Consider the following 26,048-nt stretch of genomic DNA (forward strand, 5'->3'; position numbering starts at 1 on the left):
TCTTGACTAGAAATGGAGAACTTGACCAGAGATTTAAAAGACAGCAAATTTGCTGATGTCAGCATGAAATGGCCCAGTTTACATTGATCTTTCTTTGGTTAAAAAAAAATCTATATACCCACAGATTTATGAGAGATGTTTCTGAAACTGACGTTTCTGAAATCTACATTAAAAAAATGCAAACTTATACATTAAAAAGCACTTACTTTAGGGAAAATGGACATAACAATTATGAAATCTGTATTAATGTGTTATTTAAGAGATTTACATTAAAACTGTATATATTAAGGGAAGTTATTTTCAGTAAGCCACTGAAGCTTGCAAATGAGAATGGGTGTGCATTCTTTTTTCATAGATCTTCAAGAAATCTATTAAAAATGTCAACAGGTAAGGACTTTGCTGTGCATTTACAGAAAATAAACCCACAAGATTTAGGTTTATTCACATAAACTAAATCAATCTATTCCTGTGCAAGCATTTGTGACTGGACAGATAATTCATTAGCTGGATGTAATAGTGATGGTTTATGTGACAAGCACATCTAACATTGAATAGATGGATAGCTGCTAAGTGATGCTTGGTCCAGTGTGAGTGGAAAGCATTGCAGTCACTAGCAACTTCTATGTTTTCTTTCTATTTTACACCAACTCTCATTTAAACCTTAGGCCAATAATAAGGAACTTATTCTGTTTATTTTATTTAACCATGTGGAAAAGCTGTATTGAATGATTGCTTCATCCTTGTCAACTTCATCTTCACCCTCTTTAAAAAGAAACAATAGGTGGAAATCGATCAAGGAGAGATTCAACCTAGAACCTTGTCTGACAGTGAGAACAATCAACCAGTGTAGAACAGCTTGCATTCAGAGGTTGTGGGCTCCCTATCATTGGAAACTTTTAAGAAGAGACTGGGCAGAGGTTTGTCAGAAATGGTATAAGGTGTCCAACTTGAGCAGGAGGTTGGACTAGATGACCTTCAAGATCCCTTCCAACTCTGTTATTCTGTTATTTATTTTCCTGGAAAATTCTTCTTCTTTAACAGGTTGCATATATGTGTATATGAGAGCCACTTTGGTGTAGTGGTTAAGGAATCAAGTGGTTAAGGTTAAGGAATCAAGTTAGAATCCAGGAGACCATGAGTTCTAGTTCTGCTTTAGTCATGAAGGCTCATGGATGATTTTGGCCAATCACTTTCTTTCAATCCTGGAAAGGTGGTAATGACAAACCACTTCTAATATCTTACCAATAAAACTGCAGGGATTTGTTCAAATAGTCACCCAGAATTGACACTGACTCAAAGGTGCACATACACACAAGCACAACCCCCCCTCCCACACACACATAATATAAATGGAAGGAAAAACATTTCAGGTTAAAACAAAAAAAACAGAAACAGAAAAAGCTGATTTATCCATCGTTGGTCATAAGCCTAAATGGCTTAGCAAGAGCAAACCTCTTTTGTAACTAGAAATTACCAAAGTTTAGTCTATGGAATTTCAGGCAGAATATGAAGATTATTGTGTCAAAACTGTAGTTATGAACAGCCAATCAGTGCCAATGTTTTTACTATGACAGTTTTTCCTATGTTTCTTGTACCAGGTTGCAACGTGCAAAATATTTTTTGCTTGATTCCAGGCTGACATTTAACTCTTGGCTCACCATTTCACTTCCTGAGCAGACCTGTGGTGGCCTTATGTTCAAGGCAGCAGGTGTCTAACCCTTTTAATGCAAATTGATTGCATTTTCTTTTTGTATGCTGAGCCACTTCAGTGCTGAGCATTGAATATGCCTTTTCCATGGGAGCAGCCTTGGGAGAGCTGTAAAAATATAATCTATAATATATTTTGTTCAACTGCCAAAACTGTGTGACGCTAAAGAGCAAACGTCAGCATTTTGTGGAATATTTTATAAAATAGCTCTGCTTGATTATTCCTGAAATGGATTGATCTGAAATACAGTATTACTCTACTTTACCTCAAGAATAATTCTAAATCAGTTTGGAATTTTGGCCTGTGGGTTATCTCATTTTTTTTCATTCTAAGTCTTATTACTTTTTAGTACTCATAAAGCAACAATGGAGATAATTGTTCCTCCTCACATTTATATAGATATGGCCACCCCGATGAGTCCCAATTCCCATATGTGTATAACTATATGTTTCTATAATCCTTTTATGATAATTTAATCAATAGCACTTTACTAAATGTTTTGTGGTCACATCTCCTAAAAATGAAATAGCTCTCCTAAGAATATTTTTAGGGTAAATAAATCAAACATTCTCCTAAGAATATTTTAAAAGAATCATATCCATTTTCAAGATAGTAATAATTAGGCTCTCCTTTACCTGCTCCAAACCAAATTGATGGAGATCATACAAGATCCCAAGGAAGATTCCAGAAAGTTCCTTGCTCACGTTTGTCTCTGGATTTTAGAATGTTGTATTATCTAATCCTGTCAGGTGCTGAGGAAATCAAGAAATTAGGGCAATTTAAGTGAATATATAATATAGATTTATTGCAAAGTTAAACTCACTACAAGAATTTGAACTACTAACAGACAAAGCAAATTGGTGGTAGATAAGAGTCCATGGAATTCAAGGTCAGCTGGACTTTGATCTCTTCTGGGCATGAAAGGACTTTAGACTGATGATGTACTTGTCTCACCCACTGGGCTTAGCTTGGTCATCTCCTCTATCTTAACATTAAACTTGATGCATCCTGTGTAACTAGATCATCATTATTTTGCTTATATTTTTATAGATGTGCATGTGTGTTTATGTGCAATACTACTATTTTGAAGAGCTACTTCCCCTAAAACAAGTCTATGCAATGTTATGTTTGGTTATATCAAGATATGTGGGTATGCCGTTTAATAGAGCCCAGGTGCATATAGAAAAACAAAGAGTGGGCCGGATCCTTTTCTTCATTATCATCTTTGTTTGATGGTATAATATGAGCACATCTGTAAAACACTATACCCCAGAAAAAGATGTTGTAATAATATATTCAATTTTTAAGCAGCATACTGTAGTGGGTTTTTTTTAATATTTTTATTGGATTTTTCTTATTACATATCTCAATCACACATTAAACAATACTGTGACATTTTTATACAACTACATTTCATGTCCAATACAATCTATACATTCTAAATGTATACAATCTATGCATTTTATACAACTACATTTCATGTCCAATACAATCTATACATCTATACATGTTTCTATACTTTCTATGTCTATTGTATACATTTCCTTTTCTTGTTTCTATTATCTATCCAATCATACCATTTCTCCCATATTGCATAATATTCAGAATCTTCTTTACCTTTTAGTTCTATAGTCAATTTATCCATTTCCACGCACTCAAAAAAATTTTTTTTAATCACTAGACCTTTGGGTGGTATACAATCTTTCTTACTGTAGTCTTTTATTAATGAATGAAAGTAGTGCAGTGGTTAAAAAAAGACCAAGAAGATCTAGAGAGCCAGTTTTGAATTGTGATTAAGGCACCAGACTAAAAATTGAGAGACTGTGAGTTCCATTCCTGTCTTAGGAACAAAGCCAACTGGGTGGCCGTGAGCCAGTCGTTCTCTTTCAACCCTGAGGAGGAGAGAAAGCAAATCAATTCCAAAATCTTACCAACTACAGGGACCTATCCAGGCAACTCAGACTAACTTGGAGGAGAAGGAGAAGGAGAACTTTGGGGACCTTGGTGCTCCCTGAGCTTAGTTATTTTCTTGCAGACATTTCATGACCAGACTAGGGAACAGCATCAGGACTGGGAAGGAGTGGAGAATGTGTAGATGAGAAGGAAAAGGACTAATTGGAAAGACTAGAAGGAAAAGGAGAAATTAGAAAGAGAAGGAGAAGGCAGAGAAGGAGATGATCATCTAAATTCCAGGCCACTTTTACTGGAAGGCTTATGACTTACTTCTGCAGCAGTTATTCAGCAAGACTGTGCCTACAACTTGTGGTTTTACTGTCAGCTCTTCCATTAACTCTGCTTGTCAGAAATGCTGACTGTGAAACATGCAGATGGTGATGTCATAACTGATGGGATGTTTTGACGGTTGTAATTGTGAAGACTAGTTGTGAAGTTATCTTTTCAGCACTGTTGTGACTTTGAACGGTGACTAAACAGCAGTTGATAAGTGAGAACTACCTATAATGGGAACTTTTTCTTTGCGGTGTTCAATGCAGTGTCACACCACAGTTGCATTTAGGGATTCATCCTTTCTGAAATATATAAGAAGCAAAAATAAAGTTTATAATATTCCCTTCATATTCTATTTGAGCTAGATATTGGAATATATCTTTCAAATAAAAATAATGTCCTTATATTTGATTGGGTCACTTGACAGTGAGTTCGGCAGCATATAAATTTAATAAATAAACTTTTAGTTTCTATTATTTCCCTTTTATATCCCTGAATATACCCAGGGCATCAGAATCAATGCTTTAAATAAAATAAAATTAAAATGTTGGAAAAGTAAGAAAAATAAGCTATTGGTCCAACAACTGACAAATTGTTGGTCCAATAATTAATAGAAATTGTAGACTATTTCTCACTTTGGGCATCTGGTCACCCCAGTAAGTCAGATAGGATAGGCATGTTCCAGGTCCTTTTCCTCATGAACTATAATATGGTAGAATTTTAGGGATGTACTTTCTCTGTAGCGAGCCCAGCTATTTGCAATAATCTCCCATTTGAAGATCTGGCTCTTACCTCAAGCATTGGGCTTCAATGAGATTGAGTCATATGTCTGGTCTGGCACCTATTTGTCTATTTTTGTTTTTATTGATTGTTAGGAACTGCCTACAATCACTGTGTGAGCTAGTCAGTGGCCCCCAATTTTAAATAAAAATAAAATATACAAATTGGTATCTTTTGAAAGGACCTTGTGGATACTTTATAGCATTAAACAACTGCAAGATTATTCTCCTTCTGCTTTTTAATCAACCATTTTTTATCATGACAGCTACATTTTTTTTAAAGTTAAAAAAAACATTATCCTTTCTCTTTTGTAATTCCCAATACTTGGAAAATTAGTTTCCAGTGCAATTAATGATTGCACAGATTAAATCTTCCCCTTTATTATCATTTTAGCCTACTATCATTCTGTACTGTTTACTCAGGCTGATAAAACCAGAAAATTGCTCATTGCCCTTACTGATCATTTTGCATTTGCTTTCTCAGCAGGAATATCTTATTGGCCTTCATTAAATTCAGTGCTAGGACATTGGCATTATAATCCATGAAATTTAGACATTTGCTAGACTGTTCTTAGTCTTATTTCTCCACCCTTAATTCTTCTATAATCGGAATATGGCCAGGTCATTTTGCTGTCAGAATTTAAGGACAGAAGGAACTGGATTGGAATGTGTATTTTCAGCATTATCGAGAATTCAACTCAATATATAGCTGGGAACAGAGGTGGTGTTCACTAGGTTCTGACCAGTTCTGGAGAACTGGTAGTGGAGATTTTGAGGAGTTTGGAGAACTGGTGGTAACCTTCCCCTAGGAGTGGGGAGGGAATGGAGATTTTACAGTATCCTTCCCCTGCCATGCCCATCAAGCCATGCCCAAAGAAACGGTAGTAAAAAAATTTGAATCCCACCACTGGCTGGGAAGTATGGAAATCATTAAATAGCAATAGTACTTAGACTTATGCCATTTCATGGTGCTTTATAGGTCTCTCTAAGTGGTTTTCAGCATCTTGCCCCCCTAAACAATCTGGATCCTCATTTTACTGACTTTGGGAGGATAAAACACTGAGTCAACCATGAGACTGGTGAGATTCGAACTGTTAAATTGCAGACAGCTGGTGGTCAGCAGAAGTAGCCTGAAGTACCGCATTCTAATCACTGCGCCACCACAGCTCTTGCTATGATATGATATGATATGATATGATATGATATGATATGATATGATATGATATATGATATGAACAACTTAGAAGATTGCTGCAGTGGTGGTAGAATGACCCAAGTTCTACTGGTATAGATTTGCTCTAACATGATACATTTGCATCAGACTTGATGAGCAAAGTTAAAACAATCAAGCAAATAACATCTCCCATAACAATGCAAACAAGTTACCTTTGCTTATCTGCTAGCACAATATATACATATAGGGGAGAGAAATTAATGAATATAATTTTAAATAAACTTTTCTTTTCCCCTGACACATATATTCTAATATTCCCCTGAAGTATTTTTAGTGTAGTTATTACACAGTTAGGAAAGGACTGGAAAGAATCAATTTCAAATCTCTATTCAGCAATTAAACCCACTGGACTATTTGTACAAGCATAACCTATTTTATAAGATTATTATGATTACCAAATGAGTTGGGCAAAAAAAATGGCATAGCAACAAATAAGCTGGATCAAATGAACTGAATGCATATTTGTTTTCCTTCGAGTCAGATAGAGAATGCTCTGAACAGCAGTGAATTCTATTTATAGTCAGATGCTTAGTGTTTTGCTGTTGTTCCTGTTCTCACCTTGTTCTTTAAGTCCAATCTTTTATTTCACTTCAATTTTAACTTTTAGTATCTAGGTCCAGGGCTGCTGCAGAAATGTCTGACTCAGGGTTGACTAATCACCACTAATTAATTCCATTGTAAAAAAACAAGTGAACGTGTTTCCTTCTGCCTGTGTAAGGAACTGGAGCTGATGTCTCTATTTTCAAAATATTTCTTCATTCCAGGAAGTGAACTGAACCAGAGGTAGTACTCAGCAGGTTCTGACCAGTTCTGGAGAATCTGTAGTGGACATTTTGAGTAGTCTGGAAAACTGGCAAATACTGCCTCTGACTGGCCACGCCCCCATCTATTTTTTGCCTCCCAAGTCCCTGCTGTTTGGCTGGGTCTTCTTTTTTTTTTTTTAGGTTTTAAATAAAGTTTATTTAAGTTTCATATATTCAAAACATTTAAAAAGAAACAAACAAACATATAAACAAATATATATATATATACATATATACATTTTGCAGCAGGTATTGAGCATTGGTTACATTTTTCTTTTCTTTTTTCTTTTACCCCATAACATTGACGTGATCTACCTTGTTACAATACCTTCCTCGTTCTTTTAATGTTTTAATTTCACAAAATGCTTCATGATTAAACGCACGACCTTCATAGTTTCATAACTTATTCAGTTGTCAAATGTTGCTTTTTCTTTAACCATTCGTACCAACAGTTCCAGACTTTGTAGTATTCACTATCTTTTTTAGTAATTTGGCTGGGTCTTCTTTTATTGCCCTGCACGGGAGAATGTAGATTTTGCAATATCTTTCCTCTGGAGTGGGGTAGGAATGGAGATTTTACAGTATCCTTCCCCTGCCATGCCCACCAGGCCACACCCACAAAACTGGTAGTAAAAAAAATTGAATCCCACCACATTAGTTTTAGGCAAACCATCTGACCCAAATTTAATATATGTGGTTGCAAAGATGAGTAGAAAGTAATATAAATTAAGATGTTGGTTATTATTGTTGTTGTTTTTGTTGTATGGTATTGTTACATTAGTCAGGAGACCACAATGCTATTGCAGAGTAGTAGTTTGGCTGCCAAGTTACCAGCTCTGTTGTAGGAAATGTTTGTGTGTTCCCAAGGTGCACCACAAGAGGGTGAGCTGGTTTCACACCAGAAAGAAAAACAAGCAGCTCTTCCTGAAGCGTCATCCTATGCCCCCTCACAAATGGACCCTGAAGCCAGGAAGGTTCAGAGGTTCAGGAATCTGACTGCCTTATGGAGCACCAGCTCATCTCCACACTGAAGTGATACCTATTTATCTACTCACACAGACTGTTAGATAAACACAAGCTGAGGTGAATGACTGAAGCTCACCCTGCCATACAGTAGTAGGGCTCAAACCGCTGAAGCAGAGACCATCTCCAGCTTCATTAAGCCCCTGAGCCACCACACTTCTAAGATGTTGGTTTAGAGTTTGGTTTACTTGTGGAATCAAATTGTATTCTGAGTTGCATAAACTGAGAGGAAAGCAATCATCCTCCAGATTGTGCATCTTTCCCCAAAGTTTGCAATTCACGCTTCAAAAATAAAATACAAAAATATACATCTTAAGGAATTAGCATGAGAAAGCAACTTCCATTTTCATGTACTGTTTGGATTGATATCCCATATAAGTCATTAGCATATGTTTACAAAACAGAACATCCTCTCAGAATTAGGATCATAAAAATGAAAATATAATGGGCTTCTGGTTTTGCAAGGCTTCGGCAGTGGCAGGAATTTGCGACTCTCCGCGATTCCTTCAGCGCTCGCTGCTGAGGTGCCTCTGATCCAGAAGGATATGGAGGATATGGTTGCCCCGTAGAGGCAACCGAAGAGAGAGGGGATCCGGATTGGGGATTGGGAGTATCGCAAACCCCCTCCTCAGCCAGCAAAACCCCTTTTTCCAAAGGCGGTGGAGCGGCAGTCAGCAATGGCCGCCACAAAGAAGCCTGCAGCCGGGTAAGATTCATGCAGGAGGAAGTAGGAGAAAGCAAAAGTTTTGGCTGAACCGGGACAACAAGAAACTTCTAAACACCCTGGAAACTAAATCGTTTGAAGGATACATTGTCTCCCAAAGAAGATTGTAAAAGCGGCGGAAGAAAACTGGAAAGGGAAAGTTATTTTCTTTCACTCTCTCTTCCCACAGAAATAGCAGATGGAAATCTGGAAAACCTACTTGGGCATAGAAGGTAATCTAACTTGAAATTTAAACCCAAGGGGATAAAGGATTTCTGGACACTGGAATTAAAAATCTAAAATTCTTTGTATTTGCTATAAGTGGAAGGGAAGAGGTAAAGACTTATTTTAAGATTGTACTGAAGGAGACTGCTTTGAGTTTATAAGATCAGAGATAAAAGATATTACGACTTCTAGAAGACTACTTTGGAACTGTGTATTTGAATTCTACCCTAGGAAGAGAAAATATAGAAAGAAGAAAGTGCTAAATGAAACTGTTTGCTCTGATTTGGTTTGCTTTGTGACTTTGGGATTTTTGTGAACTATTTCTTGAAAGATTAAAAACATTTGGGTTGTTTTTAAAAAAAATGGCATTATCTTTTGTAGAATTGCAAATGGAATTTCAAAAATTGAAAGAAGAGGAACAAGAAGGCAAGGGCTCTTCTGGATCTATTTTCCACTTTTTAGAAATGGCGATTTCTACCTATCAAGAAATACAACAATGACAGGAAGGCTGGGATAAAGAAGAAGAAGCCATCTTTAATGGACAAATACTCTTAGTGGAGGAAGAAAAGCGAAAGGGGGGCAAGGAAATGGTGAACTCAGGATTTAAAAAAGCAACCAAGAAAAGGAAAAATAAGATGAAAAATCGATATGATGTCAGAAAGCAACAGAAAAGAGAAATACATCAGAGAGGGAAGACTAAGAGAGTGAAATTTGAGAGATGGGGGGGGGTCAAAAAGCTAGAATTGATAAGAAAGGAATGGGAAAAGGAAAGAGAAGTCATAAAGGTTTTAAACAAGATGTTAAAAAACAGGTTTTTTCAGAGATAAGGGGTAAGATATAATTTTATAAAAATGATTCTGCAAAAGTACATAAGATTGTGTTGTAGATATTAGTATTTGAAACTGAGTTAGAAAACTAAAATATTACATGAGTTAATAATGCATTAAAAGGAAGCTATGAAAATGTTTAAGATTTAATAATAGACTTTAATTTTCTATGAAACATTGTTCCTATTATATTACAAACTCAACATTCCTTTTTTGGTTTTATTACTACTTATTAAATTTAATATTATTTGCTTGTTTTATTATTTTGAAATGTAGTACTTAGAATGTACGAAGCAGAATCAGTATGGAAAATATGTATTATTTTAAGTGTTAAATTTAGGGGAAAGATTAAAAGTTGTCATACTTCAACCAGTGTTTACAGGAGAAATATTGTATTAGAAAGAAGGGATAAATAGATGATTGAAAGAGAATGGACAAAAGATGCAAGTATAATTATTCAAATTGAGATGAAATAAATAAAATAGAATTAAAAGAGTGAATAGGAGAGAGAAAATATATAGAAAATATAGAATGTTAAATAAGATATGAAATAGTATGTTAAGTGAGCACAAATTTGATTTATGTCTGTACAAAAAGATCTAACCCGGGGTAAGCCGCTTTCCAAAAAGAAGTTTTATGTATTTATGTTTTGTGTAATGTTTGTCTATGTTTGAAAGGATGTTGGAAGAGAACTAATGAAACTATATACAATGAATATATATAATTTAAGGCAAAAGAAATACAATTAAATAGAAGGAAAGGGAGCAATAAAGAGAAGTTGGGAAAAGATATGAAGTTGAACAGACAAGATAAATATACATATTAAATTGTGTTTGTAAATGTGATAATTTGGAATTATCTTGTTTTTAAATAAGATGTTTTATTTGTTTCTTAGAAAAGATATTTTATGTTACTACATCCTATGTTTTGTTTGTGTATTGTTTTTAAAAAATTAATAAAATTTGTTCAAAAAAATATGAAAATATAATGAATGCAGTTCTTCTATTGGATTTGCCATTTTGAATGGCAGAATAGAAACGGTCACAGGTTTCATCTCTGGTATCTGCAGCAAAAGTTCCCACTTGACCCCACACAAAACACTGACAAGAAGAAAAGTGAATGCTATGCTAGATGCAGCTTGCTTACGTTCCTAAAGAATTCACGCAGGCCAAATGGAAGATGATTTGTAGATTCCTTGACAAGTGATCAATTGACAGTTCACCATGTTTATAAGGTTTTGCACAAGTTAAGCTCCCTGTTTGACCTTTGAAAGGTTGTTTTCTAATATTCTATTCCATTCCATTCCATTCCATTGATGTGGTCTGCTTGGTATCTTCTTGGTGTTATAAAATCACTTCTTCTTTTCCTTAACTGGCTTCTGGCCTTCTAGAAATTAACCATTTGCTTGGTATCCAGCACTCAGCTTCTTCATTCGATAAAATCAGCATTTTCAACAGGCTAGGTGCAAATGCAAACTGCCTCACTTACAGCTTAAATCACTCAGAAAAATCATCCTGCCTCAAACTAACTCAAACAATCTGAGTTCTTATTTCCACCAAGGAAATGTCTCAGCCTCCTTTATCTTTATTATCAGCACTCAGATGGTTCAATATTTCAACTTTATGCTTGTACTTTCTTTTCCCGCAGAGTCAATTTCCCCTATGCCTGCCTTTAAATGCTGACAAGTTATTGTGGTTTTTTTTCCTGAAGCAGGAATGAAAATATCAGTCAATTATTAAATTCTTTTAAAAAATGAGAACAAAGGATTCCTTGACAGGGGGTAAATATTATAGTAATGCAGCAAGCCTTCTGCATGCTGATAAATTATATGGTTGTCAGTGCTCTGATCTCATTTCTGTTCTGCAATGAAATGAGGGATAGACACAAAGAAGAGTTGTAGCTTAATGGCAAAGATAACAAAGATGAAAAGGAGATAAAAGGGAATGGAATGGAGTGGAGTGGAATGGAATGGAATGGAATGGAATAGAATAGAATAGAATAGAATAGAATAGAATAGAATAGAATAGAATAGAATAGAATGGCATCTTTATTAATTTAGTCATTTGACCATATCAAAAATATAAAACTAATACAAATATACTGTCAGGCACAAAAGTTCAGGGCCATCAATCAATCAATTTGTAGCTCAGAAAGTTTTATTGCTAATACCTATACACCAGAATATGATCAATGAACAGCATTAAATTGGTGCTCGATAAGGGCCAATGGAATTCAAAGGAGCTAGACTTGGATCTCTTGTGGCAATGCAAGAACTCTCTACTGCTAATGCATTTAACTTCACCCCCAACTCTGCTTGCTCTTCCTCTACATATACAAGTAGATTTTTTTTAAAAAAATGTTTGTAATAAATTGTCACCCCTAAACCCCCATCTGTCCTCTTCTAAATGACCTTTCTTCTAAAGAGTGCAGTCTTTTTAATGATATGCAGGTTCATTTCCGTTATTATTTTTTTAGTTTTTAAATAAGAATCTCAGGAAGCAGCTTTTTCTGCAGAGTACAGTTTGCATTCAAAAAGGGTGTGTCCAATCTTTTAAACAGTTGTGCTCCACAAATGCACAATCTTTCTTCAAATGGATCTCCCATGAAATCTACAGCATCCTACTAGGGAGGCTATTTGGTTGAAATATGCTCTAGAAAAAGCTCTTGTGATATGTTGAGGCATATAAGTTGTTTCTAACTAGGAGAAAGTAAATACTTGAATTTGATCACTTTTGAACTTTAGTTTTGTTAAGTTTGGGAAAAGAGAGGCTGAACCAGAGCATGAGTGCAACAAATACTTTATTATAACAATAAAGGGCTGACCGTGCTTGCCACGCCTGGAAACTGGCTCGCAGCAATCAGCAACTGGTTGGACCCCGCAGCCTGCTTTTATAGCTGGCTGCTGGGGAGAACCAACCAATGAGTGAAGGGAAGAACGCCCACGCAAAGTGAGTGGACCTGAGTGAGAACTCCTAGAGTTCTCAGGACATAACAAGTTTGAACTTTAGTTCAAAAGTAGTACAAGATTATTTTCTTTTTCAATTAATGCAACACCAGTTTGTTTTCTAGCTTTCCAGAAATATTCTTACCTTGCGTCTACAGTATCTTCAGTTTGAGTATGCTTTCTAATTTTATTTCTTTTTTTATCTAGTCAAGAAGAGTTTTCTACTCCCCCGCCCCCAAATCTTAAAAGAATTCTAAAACAAATTCTCTTTCATTTACTTGAACAAGACCTAATAAAGGGGGGAAAAAGCAGACTTTCTCTACAATATATGGCAGTTTTTTAAATTGTCAAATTTAAATTTCCATTTGAACTGTACCAGCTGATGTCATTGTAATGTTGTTCTTTATTTAAATTCTGCATTATGGGTTATGACTTGCAATCAAAATAATAAGCATATTAATCATACTTCATAATAATAATTTTGTTTAATCAAAGGTTTCCCATCTACTCATCATTACCCCACTGAAGTTGGAAGTCCACGAGTTTTCTTTTCATGTGTTTGGCCAAGATTGGGTATAGAAGTTTTTCTTCAAACCCTACTCTAGAAATAGGATTTGCCGAGTTTTGCAGATGTTACATGCAAATTGTATAATAACTCCATTAATTCTGACTAGCAAAGTCTCCCCCCTTTTTATAGCCAGTTTGGTATAGTGATTAAAGGCAGCAGGCTAGGAACAAGGAGGGTAAGTTCCCATCCTTCCTTTGGCACAAAGCTAGCTAGATGACCTTAAGCCAGTCCTGCTGTCTCAGCCTTAGAAAGAAGAAGGCAAGGACAAATCACTTTGGAAATCTTGCCAAGAAAGCTGCAGGAACTTGTCCAGGTTCTTGCGATGTGTCAATACTGACTTGAAGGGACACACACACACACACACAGGAGGGGTGCAGACAAACAGACAGACACAGAGACACAGATACTTGATCCTGGCTTTTTTTTCTGCAGCTGAGAAGATCCTGAGTTGAATCCAGATTTCCCAGATCCATTAAGACAACAGAAGCTTAAAGTTAGGCACAACAAATATATCACATTGATTTTATCTATTAAAAAACATCTTAGCCTGGATCCAATGTATTTATTAACTTTAAATGACTTTATAAATAAAGGAGACCCTCTTGCAAGGAAATAAAATGTAAAAATATACGACAGTGGTTAAGATCTGCTTTCCCTAGTATAGATCAATTTTATCGTCTCCAGAGAGCTTGACCAAGGCTACTTGGCTTAAATTATTCTTTTACACACCCATTAACTTTTCTTCAGTGTGTAATGACCTCAGACTACTTATAGATGTCAGGAATAAAATAACATGGATTTATTCTTCTCAAGGATTTTGTTCAGTCTGCTTTTTCTTAAAAGAAAAACAAATTGAATTTATATTCTCTGCATTAATACCTAGACAGTAGACACAATAGCTCTTTCACACTTACTTTTATGATGTAATTGTCATTTAAGAAAAATATATACCAAATATATACCATTTTTCAAATAAAATGCATATTGGAGCAAGGAAAACTGAGAAAAACATATTAAAACACCAGTATTTATGCTTTAAAATAATATAATTTGCAGTATAATATGAAAGCATATTATAGCATATTAAGTATAATCATGAAAGCATGGCTGGGGAACTGTTAGTTTGACATGATTCAGAAATAGATTAATCTCAATATGGGACTATACGGCTATAACTAAATTACTATAATGTATGCCAAAGGGATTTTTTTCTGCAAAAAAAAAAAAAATACAGACAGATTGTGTATTGTATCTCAGCAACCTATTCAGGTTTAGATGGGTCTCCAATTAAACTGCTAATTTCATGGAAAAAACACTGCCATCTGCTACCTGTCAATAAATAATTTAATTGGAATAAAAGCCTCACATCTGTTAACTCTGAAGCATAATTTCACTGTAGTTGCTACTGAAATAGAACCAATATAATTGATTAATGTAGCATTTCTTGTAAATAGATTTGATATATTTAATTGTATATTCAAAAGATTTACTGAAATTATTTCAGACATCAGATGAAGAAGAGGAATGCTGAAAGATTTTGGTTTAGTTAACGCTTCAAAAATGTTGAGGCACACAAAATGGAAACAGCAGAGTCCCTGAGTTCAGTATGATGCTAAATTTAATCCTGTTGCAGTTCTATTAAAGTGGTTGCAAAAATTTGTAGTTCCGCTGGTAAATTTGAAAAAATAGCCAGTTCCTGGCTGTTAAATTCTCTTCTGGGCTGTTTTCTAACAACTGAGGAGGGGGGAGAAATGGGGATTGTATGTATGTGTCTAATACTCATGTTTCGATGTGCATTTTCACTCATCCATATATTTACTGCAAGTGTGATTTTTCCCAGCATCTTGTGCAGATTCTACCTATTACTTCATGTCCGGTCCTCAGGTTAACCCCGTTTTTTTCTGTAACAACCCTGCAAATACTGCAAGACCGTTATTATGCCCCCCCTCCCAATCTTTCTCTTCAATAGGCTAGACATACTTAGTTCCCTCAATTGTTCATCATACAATTTAGCCTTCAGACCCGTTATCATCTTGATTGTCCTTATCTGCACACTTTTTAGAATTTCAGTATCCTTTTTTATATCATGGTGATCAGAGCTGTACCTTTACAATAAAACAATTTGCATTTACAATACAATTTACAACACAACAATTCCTTCTTGTATTGTCTAAAAACATACCAAGCTAATTCACATATTATGCTAAGTCATCATATGAGAAGCAATGGAATAAATCTGCTGTTTAATCCAAGCCATTATTATTGGTCAGATCAGGATTAAACATATTATATGTTTATATTATATTACGGTTTAACTAAATAAGCAAAGCCAGACACAGATTACTAGCTTCACAATAGTTCTTCAGTGACTTCTATTCTTATGCATTGCAAAATGTTATTTTTAGATATTAGATGGATGATGTATGTAATTAGATCTCCTGTATTTTTTTTCCTGAGCGATCACAAAGAACTATTGGGTACTAAGTAAGATTTCCCTAATGGAGCAAGTAATGGCTTTGTGGAAAGAATGTATGTCTTTTAAGAAAGATTAATGTGTTCTTCCAATTTAATAATTCCTTAGGCATACATTGAGGTATACAGTTGGACTACATGAGTTCAATATTTTGTTCCTATTAAAGCTTAACTAAAGAAGAAAACCTCCAAGACGTTTTTAAATCTTGTTATAAAAAAAGAAGCAAAATAAATTTAGTCTTTAAGAGAGAGGGGGGAGGAGGAAGTGGATCCATTTGATAGACAACATTTTTTTTTTCTAAATGTTGCAACTATCTATTATTTCATCATGAGAGCTCTCATGTTTCTGTCACCAATAGACATGATACTGCAATTTTTTTTAAAAAAATGGAATACTAAGCATACACGTACACACACACACAGAGAGAGAGAGAGAGAGAGAGTGCTGAATACTGGTAGAAAGCATCTAGAAATCACTCTTGCCTCCTTAAATTGGGGCATAAATTTCAGATACCTCTGTTATAACAGAGGACAGTTTTTCCTTATGGAGATGCTATATAATTTTAAATTCCATCAGGTGGGGGAGGGGTAACAACAGTAGGCATAAAAATACAATGAAAATGTCTTTGCTCAAATATTCTTGCTCAGTCACTTCTCAGCCACCAATTCTTTAGAAGTTAACTATCTCTCTCTCTAGGAATGGAGATTATTTTCTCATTCTCTCATACCAGATAGACCTGAAAAAACTTTTCTTGTCACATCTAAGACTGTCCTTCTCTCTCCTTATTCTCTTTTATTTGTGGGGACTGCATGCAAATAAATGAATTCATAAATATAAAACAGACTTTATTTTATTTTCAAAGACATATGGGAATGTATTTTTGTGGTCCTTCACAAGCTATAGACAGACATTTTATTTTCACATCACTTTTTTTTTCTTGGTTTACTCCCAATATTTCTTTGGTGAAACTTAAAAAAAAAAAGACAGGGAACGAGCTGAGAGAGTGATGTATGGTGGAAATCTTTTTTTTTTTAAGTAATGTTTTTATTTTATTTTTAATACAAACCATACATCTTCCATTAAACAGTGTATTGTCTAGGTACAAATATTTTGTGCAATAATAATTAAAATGTACAGCCTTATTCATTACATTAGTATTAATTTTATACTCTTAACTTAATACTGATTTACATAATATATCATAATCCTCATCTTAATGTATTTATTTGTATTAATATTTTCAATATTTCACTAATCTTTTTGTTTCTAACTTTCATATTTATTTTCTAGCCATTGATAATATAGTTCCCATATCATATAATATTCTGTTTCTTCCTTCTCTTTAATTGCAAGTGTTAACCTATTCATTTCTGCACATTCTAATATTTTCCTGATGACGCTTTCATTAGTAGGAATCACTTCACTTTTGCAGTTTTGTGCAAATACAATTCTAGGTACAGTTAATACATGAATAGTTAAATATGCATTCTCTTTACTATAAGTTTCAGGTAAAATCCCCAACAAAATTTTTCAGGTTTTAAATCAATATGTTGTTGTTTTCCAGCCACGTATGTATTTTTGTCCAATATTTTTTGCTTCTACACATGTCCACCACATGTGATATTATGATTCAGGTACCTGGTGGCATTTCCAACATTTAGCTGATTTATCTTTAAACATCCTTGCCAACCTTGCCAGCACAAAATGCCATCTATAAAACATCTTATACAAGTTTTTTTATATGCAGCTGACATTGTTAATTGATAGTTTCTATCCCAGTATAATGGAAATCTTGAACATAACACAGTCAACAATAATGTTGGCTTGCAAGATCATTGCTTAATTAGAGAGGAAAGAGAAAGATCCTAGTTTATATAGAATAGTGTGCTTTGGTTGCACCTGGAGCATATTGGGCAACCTGTGTTCTGTTGGCTGACAATGGTGCCTTTGACATAGATCCAGCTAAGGCTGTAAATCTAGACTGCACATTCTCTATTTTACTGCAAAAAGACTCTTCTACATCAAACATCCATTGGTCAAAGCCATGAAGAGTGGTAGAAGTCAATATCTATGGGATCATCTGGTGATAACCATGACATATGGAAGGTTGCAATTCGAAAGGTAAGAGGAGTAAGTGATAAAGAGCATGAATTCATGCTACATTTTACGATAATTTTCTGATCCTGTGCTCTCAAAATTAAGAAAATGTTTAGATCTTTTAACTTCACAAGCTAGATTTGCAATCACAAACCTACATGCAAGGATATTTTTTCCAAAGGAGACATCCAACTTTTTGGCTGGTGGGACCAGAGGTGGTATTCAGCAGGTTCTGACCAGTTCTGGAAAACCAGTAGCAGAAATTTTGAGTAGTTCGGAGAATCAGCAAATACCATCTCTGATTAGAAATTTTACAGTATCCTTCCCCTGCCCTGCCCACCAAGCCACGCCCACAGAACCGGTATTAAAAAAATTTAAATCCCATCATTAGACATATTTGAATGTTTGAAACCATGTTGGCATTCTTACAAAATAGCAACTTTGGGCTTGCTGGTCCATATTCAAAAATGGCCACGTGGGCTTGGCTGCTCATAAACATCTGTTTGCCAAAAAGTAAACTAGTGAGGCTTATTTAAAATACTACTTCACTAATTCTGACATCAAGGGACCATTTCACACACTCAACCAAATAAAAAGAAAACCTTAACACTCAGCACATTATATTTCAATATGCACAAAAGATACCATTTATAACAGCTTGCTTGCATGAGGCCTGCATGTGCTGACTTTTACAATCTTCCTTGATTGAAGTGCTATAGAATTTTCCACTATTTAGTCCTAGACCAGCCACCATGAACTCATTTAGAACTGTGAGCTGCTAAAATTCCATAAAATGTTGATATAATAAAAATAAGACATCTTTATATATTCATTGTGTTCTAAAAATCTACATATTTCATTACCAAGTTTTATTGTCTAACCATTGATAGAATAGATTCCAAATCTTATAAAATTGTTTATCTTCTTGTTCTCTGATTTCAAATGTCAATCTACTCATTTCAGCACATTCCAATATTTTCTTAATAACTTCCTCCTGCATTGATATTTTCTCATTTTTCCAGTTTTTAGCAAATACAATCCTAGCTGCTATTAATACATTTACAATAATATTTCAATTCCTCACTGTATATTTCAGGTAAAATTTCCAATAAAAATATCTCTGGTTTCAAGTCTATGTGTTTTTTTGTCATTTTTCAGACGATGTGTGGATTTTAGTCCAATATCTTTTAGCATCCACGCATGTCCACTACATATGGTAATATGAGCCAGGTATCTAATGATATTTCCAACATTTTTCAGATTTGTTCTTGAACATTCTTGCTATTCTTGTTGGGGGGAAATGCCACCTGTAAAACATCTTATATAAATTTTCTTTATATGCTGTTGACATTGTCATTTTATAATTTTGAGACCACAATTTTTGCCATTTCTCTAGCTCAATCCCATATCTGAAATTCTTCCCCCAAGCAATCATTGTTTCTTTGACTTGTTCTTCTTCTAGTTTAATTTCTAATAAATACAATGTTTTAATCACCTTTTCATTAGTACCTGTCAAAATCTTATCTAAATCAGTCAATTTATCATAGAAACCTTCTGTTTTAGAATCTTTATCATACCTAGAATCTATTTGCACATATGAAAACCAATTCATCTTTATATCTTGTTCCTCTTGTTTTTGCATAGATTTAAGTTCACTCTTTTCATTCAATATTTCACCATATCTAACTGTTTGTTCCTTTTTGTGTATTATAGGATACGAAAATGCTTCAATAGTCGACAGCCAGACTGGAATTTTCAAATAACATTGTCTTTTAATCTTCTCCCAATTTAACCACTCCCATATATAATGTCTTCTAAAATACCCCTGTGTTTTAGTTCCTTTATACCATAAAAAAGCATGCCACCCCAACAACAGATCATGTCCTTCTAATGTCAACAATCTAGCATTTCTTAATGTTACCCATTCCTTAACCCACATCAAATTTGTAGCTTGGTAGTACAACTCCCAATTGGGCAAACCAAATCCTCCTTTTATTCTAGCATCTTGCAAAAGTTTTAGTTTCATTCTCGCTTTCTTACCTTGCCATATATATTTCAACACAATTTTATTTAAATCTTCAAAATAATCTTTTCCAAGCCTAATTGGAATTGTTTGGAACAAATATAAAATTCTGGGTAATATATTCATCTTGATTGTTGATATTCTCCCTATTAATGACAGTTGTAAATTTTCCCATTTCGCCAAATCTAGTGCTATCTGCTACTTGAGTTTAATATAGTTATTCTCTTTTAGTGTGCTAAATGTTTCCCCAAGTACTTGATCTTATTTGTGACCTGGATTTTCAAAACATCCTCCAATTCTTCCTTTTGTCTTGATAACATATTCTTTGTCAAAATCTTTGTTTTGTCTTTATTTATTTTCAAACCAGCCACCTTCCCATATACCTCTATCTTTTCTATCAATTTTAATGCTGTTTCTAGTGGGTCTTCTAAAATGAAAACCAGATCATCTGTGAATGCTTGAAATTTAAATTATTATATCAACAAAATGATTATAGGATAGATTTGAGAAGATAATATGAACTGTTATAAAACAAATTAAGTAAAATATGGATTATCTTGTAAAACATGAATAAATAATAGTATAGTCAAATGATTAACAATGATATTAATGTATTTGGGAATATTTGATTGACAATACGAGTACATATACAATGTAATTGTAAGTGAAGACTATGAAATGAAAGCACAAAACAATTTGTAAACCAACCAACACACTGTATGTACATATAGGGAAGATGGTTTGATGTTTTTATGTTGTGTTTGTCTATGTTTGTCTTTAAAACAATAAAAAAAAATAAAATTCCATAAAATGTTTTACACTTAGACCATTATATGAATCTATGCAACCATTCACTTATTTTCTGCTTTGCACTTCATATTTATATTTAACCCAGATTATTAAAGAAATACCCAGTTATAATTTTTTGATATCTCTACAGATTGGCATGAATGGGGCAGACTGACCGAGTTTTAACAAAATATGCCCTGGCAATGGCCTTTTTTTTAATCCTGAAAAACAATAACACCATGTTCTTACAACAGTGCAAGGCTTTTATTAAAGACCAGATTTCTCTTAACTATCCTAATGTTTCATATGATTAAACAAAAACATGCTGAAGTAAGGTTGAGCAAAGTTTCCCTTCAGAGATCTATGTCATAATGATGAGTTGTTTTATTTATTTACTTACTTATTTATTTATTTATTTATTTATTTATTTATTTATTTATTTATTTATTTTGCATAGCGCTCAGGTCACTGCAATGAACAGAAATCAAATGCATTTTATTAAAATATATTCATCCAAATAGACAAGTAAATCCGTGGAAGATGGGCTCTTAACCCTGAATGTTGCCGATAGAAACCCTGAACGTTGCTAGGGAGCTAGGTTGGAGAAAAGTATTATTATTATTATTTATTTAATTTGCATCCTGCCCTTATTATTTTTACCAATAACTGGGTATTGTAAACGTATTCAACACACCTTCCTCCTCCTTCTTTCCCAACAACAACAATCCTGGGGGAGGGGGAGGGGTTGGGCTGAAAGAAAATCACTGGCCCAAAGTTACCCAGCTGGCTTTCATGGCTAAGGTAGCACTTGAACTCATGGTCTTCTGCTTTCTAGCCTGGTGCCTTAACCATGAGACCAAATTGGTTACATTTACTTTTTATCTAGTTCTTTCATTTGTGGATCTCAACTAAAGCTGATTATCAACTAAAGCTGCAATTACTGGAGAGGAGAGTGCCATTGTATGCTGTCACATGATAATGTTGTCATCGCCCTCCAATCACCTGAAATCCCTTGAGACATTTTGGAGATCTCATGTGGAGAGATTGGTAGAGTAAGAGTTCTTATGAGTTTACCCAAGTCTTGCATGAGTTTAGGTCAGTTTTTAGTACTGTTAGCAATCATGCTAAATTGCTGCATCTTACAAGCTTTAATATTGTGGGATCCTGGCTTTTTAAAAAATGTTCTTCAATATTATTTGAAATGTAATATACTTAGGAAGAGTTGCTAAAGCCATTTGGGGTATCTGGTTGTTCTGGTATCTACAAATGCTATGCTGCTAAAATCTTGAAGCAAAGCAAAAAAAAACAACCGTGCTTCATGGATGTGAAAGTGACAGCAGATTTCCATATTGGTCTGATGTCAACATTCAGAACTTGCTTGCTTAAAGTGTCTTTAAAAGCTTTCATAGAAGGAATTCTGGAACGGTTTTAGTGCAGAGAAATGTCAACTTCTGAGCCAGTTGCCAACTAGAGATACAAATGGATGCAGCATTCTTTTTTCCTGGCATCAGCTCTCTCTGAAAGATGCTAAAACAGGTTGCACTTAAACCACTGATGCATTGCAGATAAAATGTAGATTAGCCCTTCTTGGCAAGCAGTTTGTCAAGATGCAGTGCAGTATTTTCAACAATTGGGAATATTAAGTTATTCCTAGTTTGATATTAATAATAATACCCCAGACTTAGCAATTGTTGGTAAGAAAAAAAATCTTCCTAGATAGTGGACATTGCAGTGCCTGAAGACATCAGAACACAAGAGAAAGAACTGGGGCAAATCACAAAATACAAAGTATTCTGTACATAGTAGAATAACTATAGTAAAGTAAAGCAACAAGTAATAGGTGCCTTGGGTGTTATCAGCAACTTGAACAACATCGGCATTGATAAAATCACCATCAGGAAATTTCAAAAAGCACTTTTAATATCACACACATCAACATCTGCCTAACCCAGATTTTTGGGAAAGACTCACTAGACAGACAAAATGCCAAATCTAGTCTAAACATCTGGCTGACTGTGTGATCAACCATAATAATAAATAGTTGATGTCCACTCCATCCCTGTGAAATTTGCCTTTTATATACAGTAAATTTGCTTCCCAGAAATCATCCACGCCCATTCATAGTATTACATCCCTCCAGAAGAAATTCCCCCCACCCCAAAAAAACATTGTCTACTCCACATCCATCCTAATGACATCATCAGACGAACTTCTGCAGCTCTCCAAGTAGTTACAAGGTTGAGCAGTAACCTCCCATGTCCACCTCTATCCTGGGCTATTATGCAGTATGGTTGGTAATGGCTTTCTGAATTACTTTTGGTTTAGTCAACAAAAAAAATTTACAATATTGACTTTGCACAATGTATGAACATGATATATAAGTTTAAAATAAGAGCCATCCGGTGCAGTGTTTAGAATGCAGAATTGCAGACCGACTCTGCTCACTGCCAGGAGTTCAATCCGGACTGGTTTAAAGTTGACTCAGCCTTCCATTCTTCTGAGGTTGGTAAAATGAGGATGTATACCAGCGGTGGGATTTATTTTTTTTTACTACCGATTCTGTGGGTGAGGCTCGGTGGGGGTGGCAGGGGAAGGATACTGTAAAATCTCTAGTCAGAGGTGATATTTGCCGGATCTCTGAACTACTCAAAATTTCTGCTACTGGTTCTCCAGAACTGGTCAGAACCTGCTGAATACCCCCTCTGATCTATACACTCGTAACTGATATAGTTCAAGCGATTTAGAAATGTGATCTGTCAATCTTCATGGCTTTTATCCAATTCAAGATCAACTCATGAGACAACGTGCTTTAAGAGGTTATTCTGAAATTCATTATGTTAACATCTCCAGATCTTCCACACATTAATTGAATAGATCTTGCAAACATCCATCAAAAGCTTTTGAGTGAACTTAGCAAATAAATGGATGGGTGTTTTTGCTGTAGAAACAACAGTGAAAATACTTAGGAGATTAAAGCTTTTTTCATATGAGGGAAAACTACAATCTTTGGGGAAGGGTGGAACATGAAATATACTTGTATAATTCTATAATGAGTGGAATATTTTTTATCTTCCTTTCTTAATCTACATTTAAATACATTGGAAACAGATCCAGTCAAGGAAGAAGCAGTCTATCACTTAATGATTATATTGGATTTGCTGGATTTAGAAGTGACAGTAGTCATCAATATATCTTGAAAAGAACAAAATAGAGTAAGATGACAGGTGGTCTATCAGTCAAACTTTGGCTAGTGGGGTATCTCTCATCTTCTAGTTCTGTGGGACCGTTGGTACTCTCTGAGCTTGGGTCTTTTCTTGCAGACATTTCATGAACCAACTAGGTAACATCATCAGTACTAGTAGGGAGTGGGGTTTGTTCTCCTTTTGGATTCTAGCTTTCCCTGTCAGTTTTGGAGTGAGTTGTCTTCGTGGTTTCTTGATTGGGCTATTATTTACTATTAGCTGATTTGGCAATTCTTTGCTTCTTGATTAATGTTAGTCTGATGCTAATCCTGATGTAAATCTCTGCCCAGCTGGATGTTGATTGTTGGTGATAGGGCATTCAGGCCTTGTTGTTTCCTTTTGGACTTTTTGATTGTCTCTTTTGAATGGTATATAGATGCAGTTTATGTGGGCAGAGAGTTGGATCAGAAGACCTCCAAAGTCCCTTCCAGCCCTATGATTCTATGCAGGGGTGGACTCCAAATATTTTAACAACCAGTTATCTGCCCAGTTGCTGGGTAGGTGTGGCCATGGTGGGTGTGGCCTAGTCACCCTCCTGCACCACCATGGTGGGGGGGACATTCTGGGAGGGCAAAAATGGCCTCCCCAGGCTTCAGAGGCTTTCCTCAAACCTCTGGGAGGGTGAAAATGGCCTCCCTGGGCTCCGGAGGCCCTCCAGAGGCCAGAAACTTGCCCATTTCTGGCCTTCTGAAACTTCTGTAAGGCCCATTTTCTGCCCTCCCTGAACCTCCATGCGGGCCCTGCATTTACCTGGCATCCAAAATGGGCCAGTGGAGACTCCTGGGAGGGGAGGGGTGAGGAGGGGTGGGAGAGGCCAGCCGGGGTGGATTTGCATGTTCGCCAAACTGGGCAGAACCTTAGCTAGAGGATTGCCTGAATCCGCGTGAACCCTTAATTCTGTGCCTATGTACCTTTTGATAGCTGATTTGTCTGAGTGCCAGGCTTCTATTAATTTTCTAGCATTTGGGGGCTTGGCTTCGTCTTGGAAACTTATAGTTTCCCAGTTGAAACTATGGTGAAGGCTACCCATGTGTTGTGACATTAAGGATGTTTCATCATATCTTCTGCCTGCTAGTTGGCATTCATGGATGCAATCTACTAGTCTTCTGCCTGTTTGTCCTACATAGTGGCTGTTGCAGGCCTTACACTCTATTTTGTAGATGACTCCTGCTTTTTATTTTGGGACTGCTGGGTCTTTTGATTTAATTAGGATGTTTTGGAGGGCTTGACTTGGTCTTCTGGTTCCAAACATGAATTGTCATGGAGAAGTACTATCAAAATGAACCACCAGCATTCTGGATAATTCTCTGTGAGGGAAGAACTGTCTGTGATAAATTAAGAGATGCCTCAATGAATTTCTGCTAAAATATTAAATATTTCTCAACTGCTGTAGAATTTTTAAACCATTCTGAAAGAGTTCTTTTCCATTTGTAGCCTGAAGCTGGATTGAGTGATATTTGTTAGTGAGACCAGAAATAAATGTGATTTGTCATGAGAGAAAAAATGGAACATACATATCTATTAAACAATTCTGAATTAAACAGCAATAAAAAAAAGAAATTTTATTTTCATGGATCATAGATGGATTCCCCTTCATCATGCAACTCTGAATGAGTAACAGTCACTACATCAATTAAAAATATAGCTATGCATGATGTCCAAAACATATATATTTAGCTTCATGATGCATTTCTAAATTCTTTTTTACATCATATTATCAGGTGGAGGAAATAAAAATGTTAAAATGTCTCCCATAACTGTATTCTACATACCATAAAACATGCTCAAGATTTTTTTCTGGATAAATATTATATGTCTAATCTTCTTAAAGCCAAGCATAACTTACTTAATTTCCCACCTGAGAGTAATTCTAAAGAATTGAACTTGGAGGAACAGTTGGCTTCCTTGAAAATGTTCAAGGTTTAGGGCTGCTAAGGTTATTTCTGCAGCTTTCCTGTTCTCATTTGTTCATTTTACAAGCAAAGGTTTCATTCACCTGGGAGCAGATTATTCATTCAGAAAAGGTCCAGCAATAGAATGCAGCAGTGTTCACTGCTTTATGCTGCAAAAAAAAAAAATTGCTTTAGTTAAATTTTATTTTCAACATTGGACAGCTTTCAATGTGGGCTTATTGCGATTTACCAAAGTAATTTTTTGAGGACAATGCAGGGATTCTTATAACACATTAAAATAAACTCAGCTAAAATTGATGATTTGGGCTTGCTTATTGAAAGAGTTCTCCATATATCTTTAATTTCAAAGTCCTATACCACAATTGAAAGAGAATGATCATCAATAAGTCATTATTTGAATCAATTGAAGGCAGTTGAAATTAGACATGACCACCATTTACACACTGTGCTATCTTTGATGTGCCTAATCAT

At 35.2% G+C, this 26,048-nt stretch overlaps 1 long non-coding RNA gene across 1 annotated transcript in view; it reads right to left on the reverse strand.

Annotated features, from left to right (window-relative positions):
- The window catches only part of LOC148125026 (uncharacterized), a 62,100-nt gene extending 40,643 nt beyond the window's left edge, over positions 1 to 21,457 (reverse strand). Inside the window, exon 1 of the long non-coding RNA XR_015744656.1 lies at positions 21,332 to 21,457. This is a non-coding gene — a long non-coding RNA (uncharacterized LOC148125026). The remainder of the gene's footprint in view (positions 1 to 21,331) is intronic.
- Positions 21,458 to 26,048: the final 4,591 nt, after the last annotated feature.

Source organism: Pseudonaja textilis, chromosome 9 (genome assembly GCF_049901715.1).
Source record: "Pseudonaja textilis isolate UNSWEBS1 chromosome 9, rPseTex1.2, whole genome shotgun sequence".
Classification (NCBI taxonomy): Eukaryota; Metazoa; Chordata; class Lepidosauria; order Squamata; family Elapidae; genus Pseudonaja; species Pseudonaja textilis.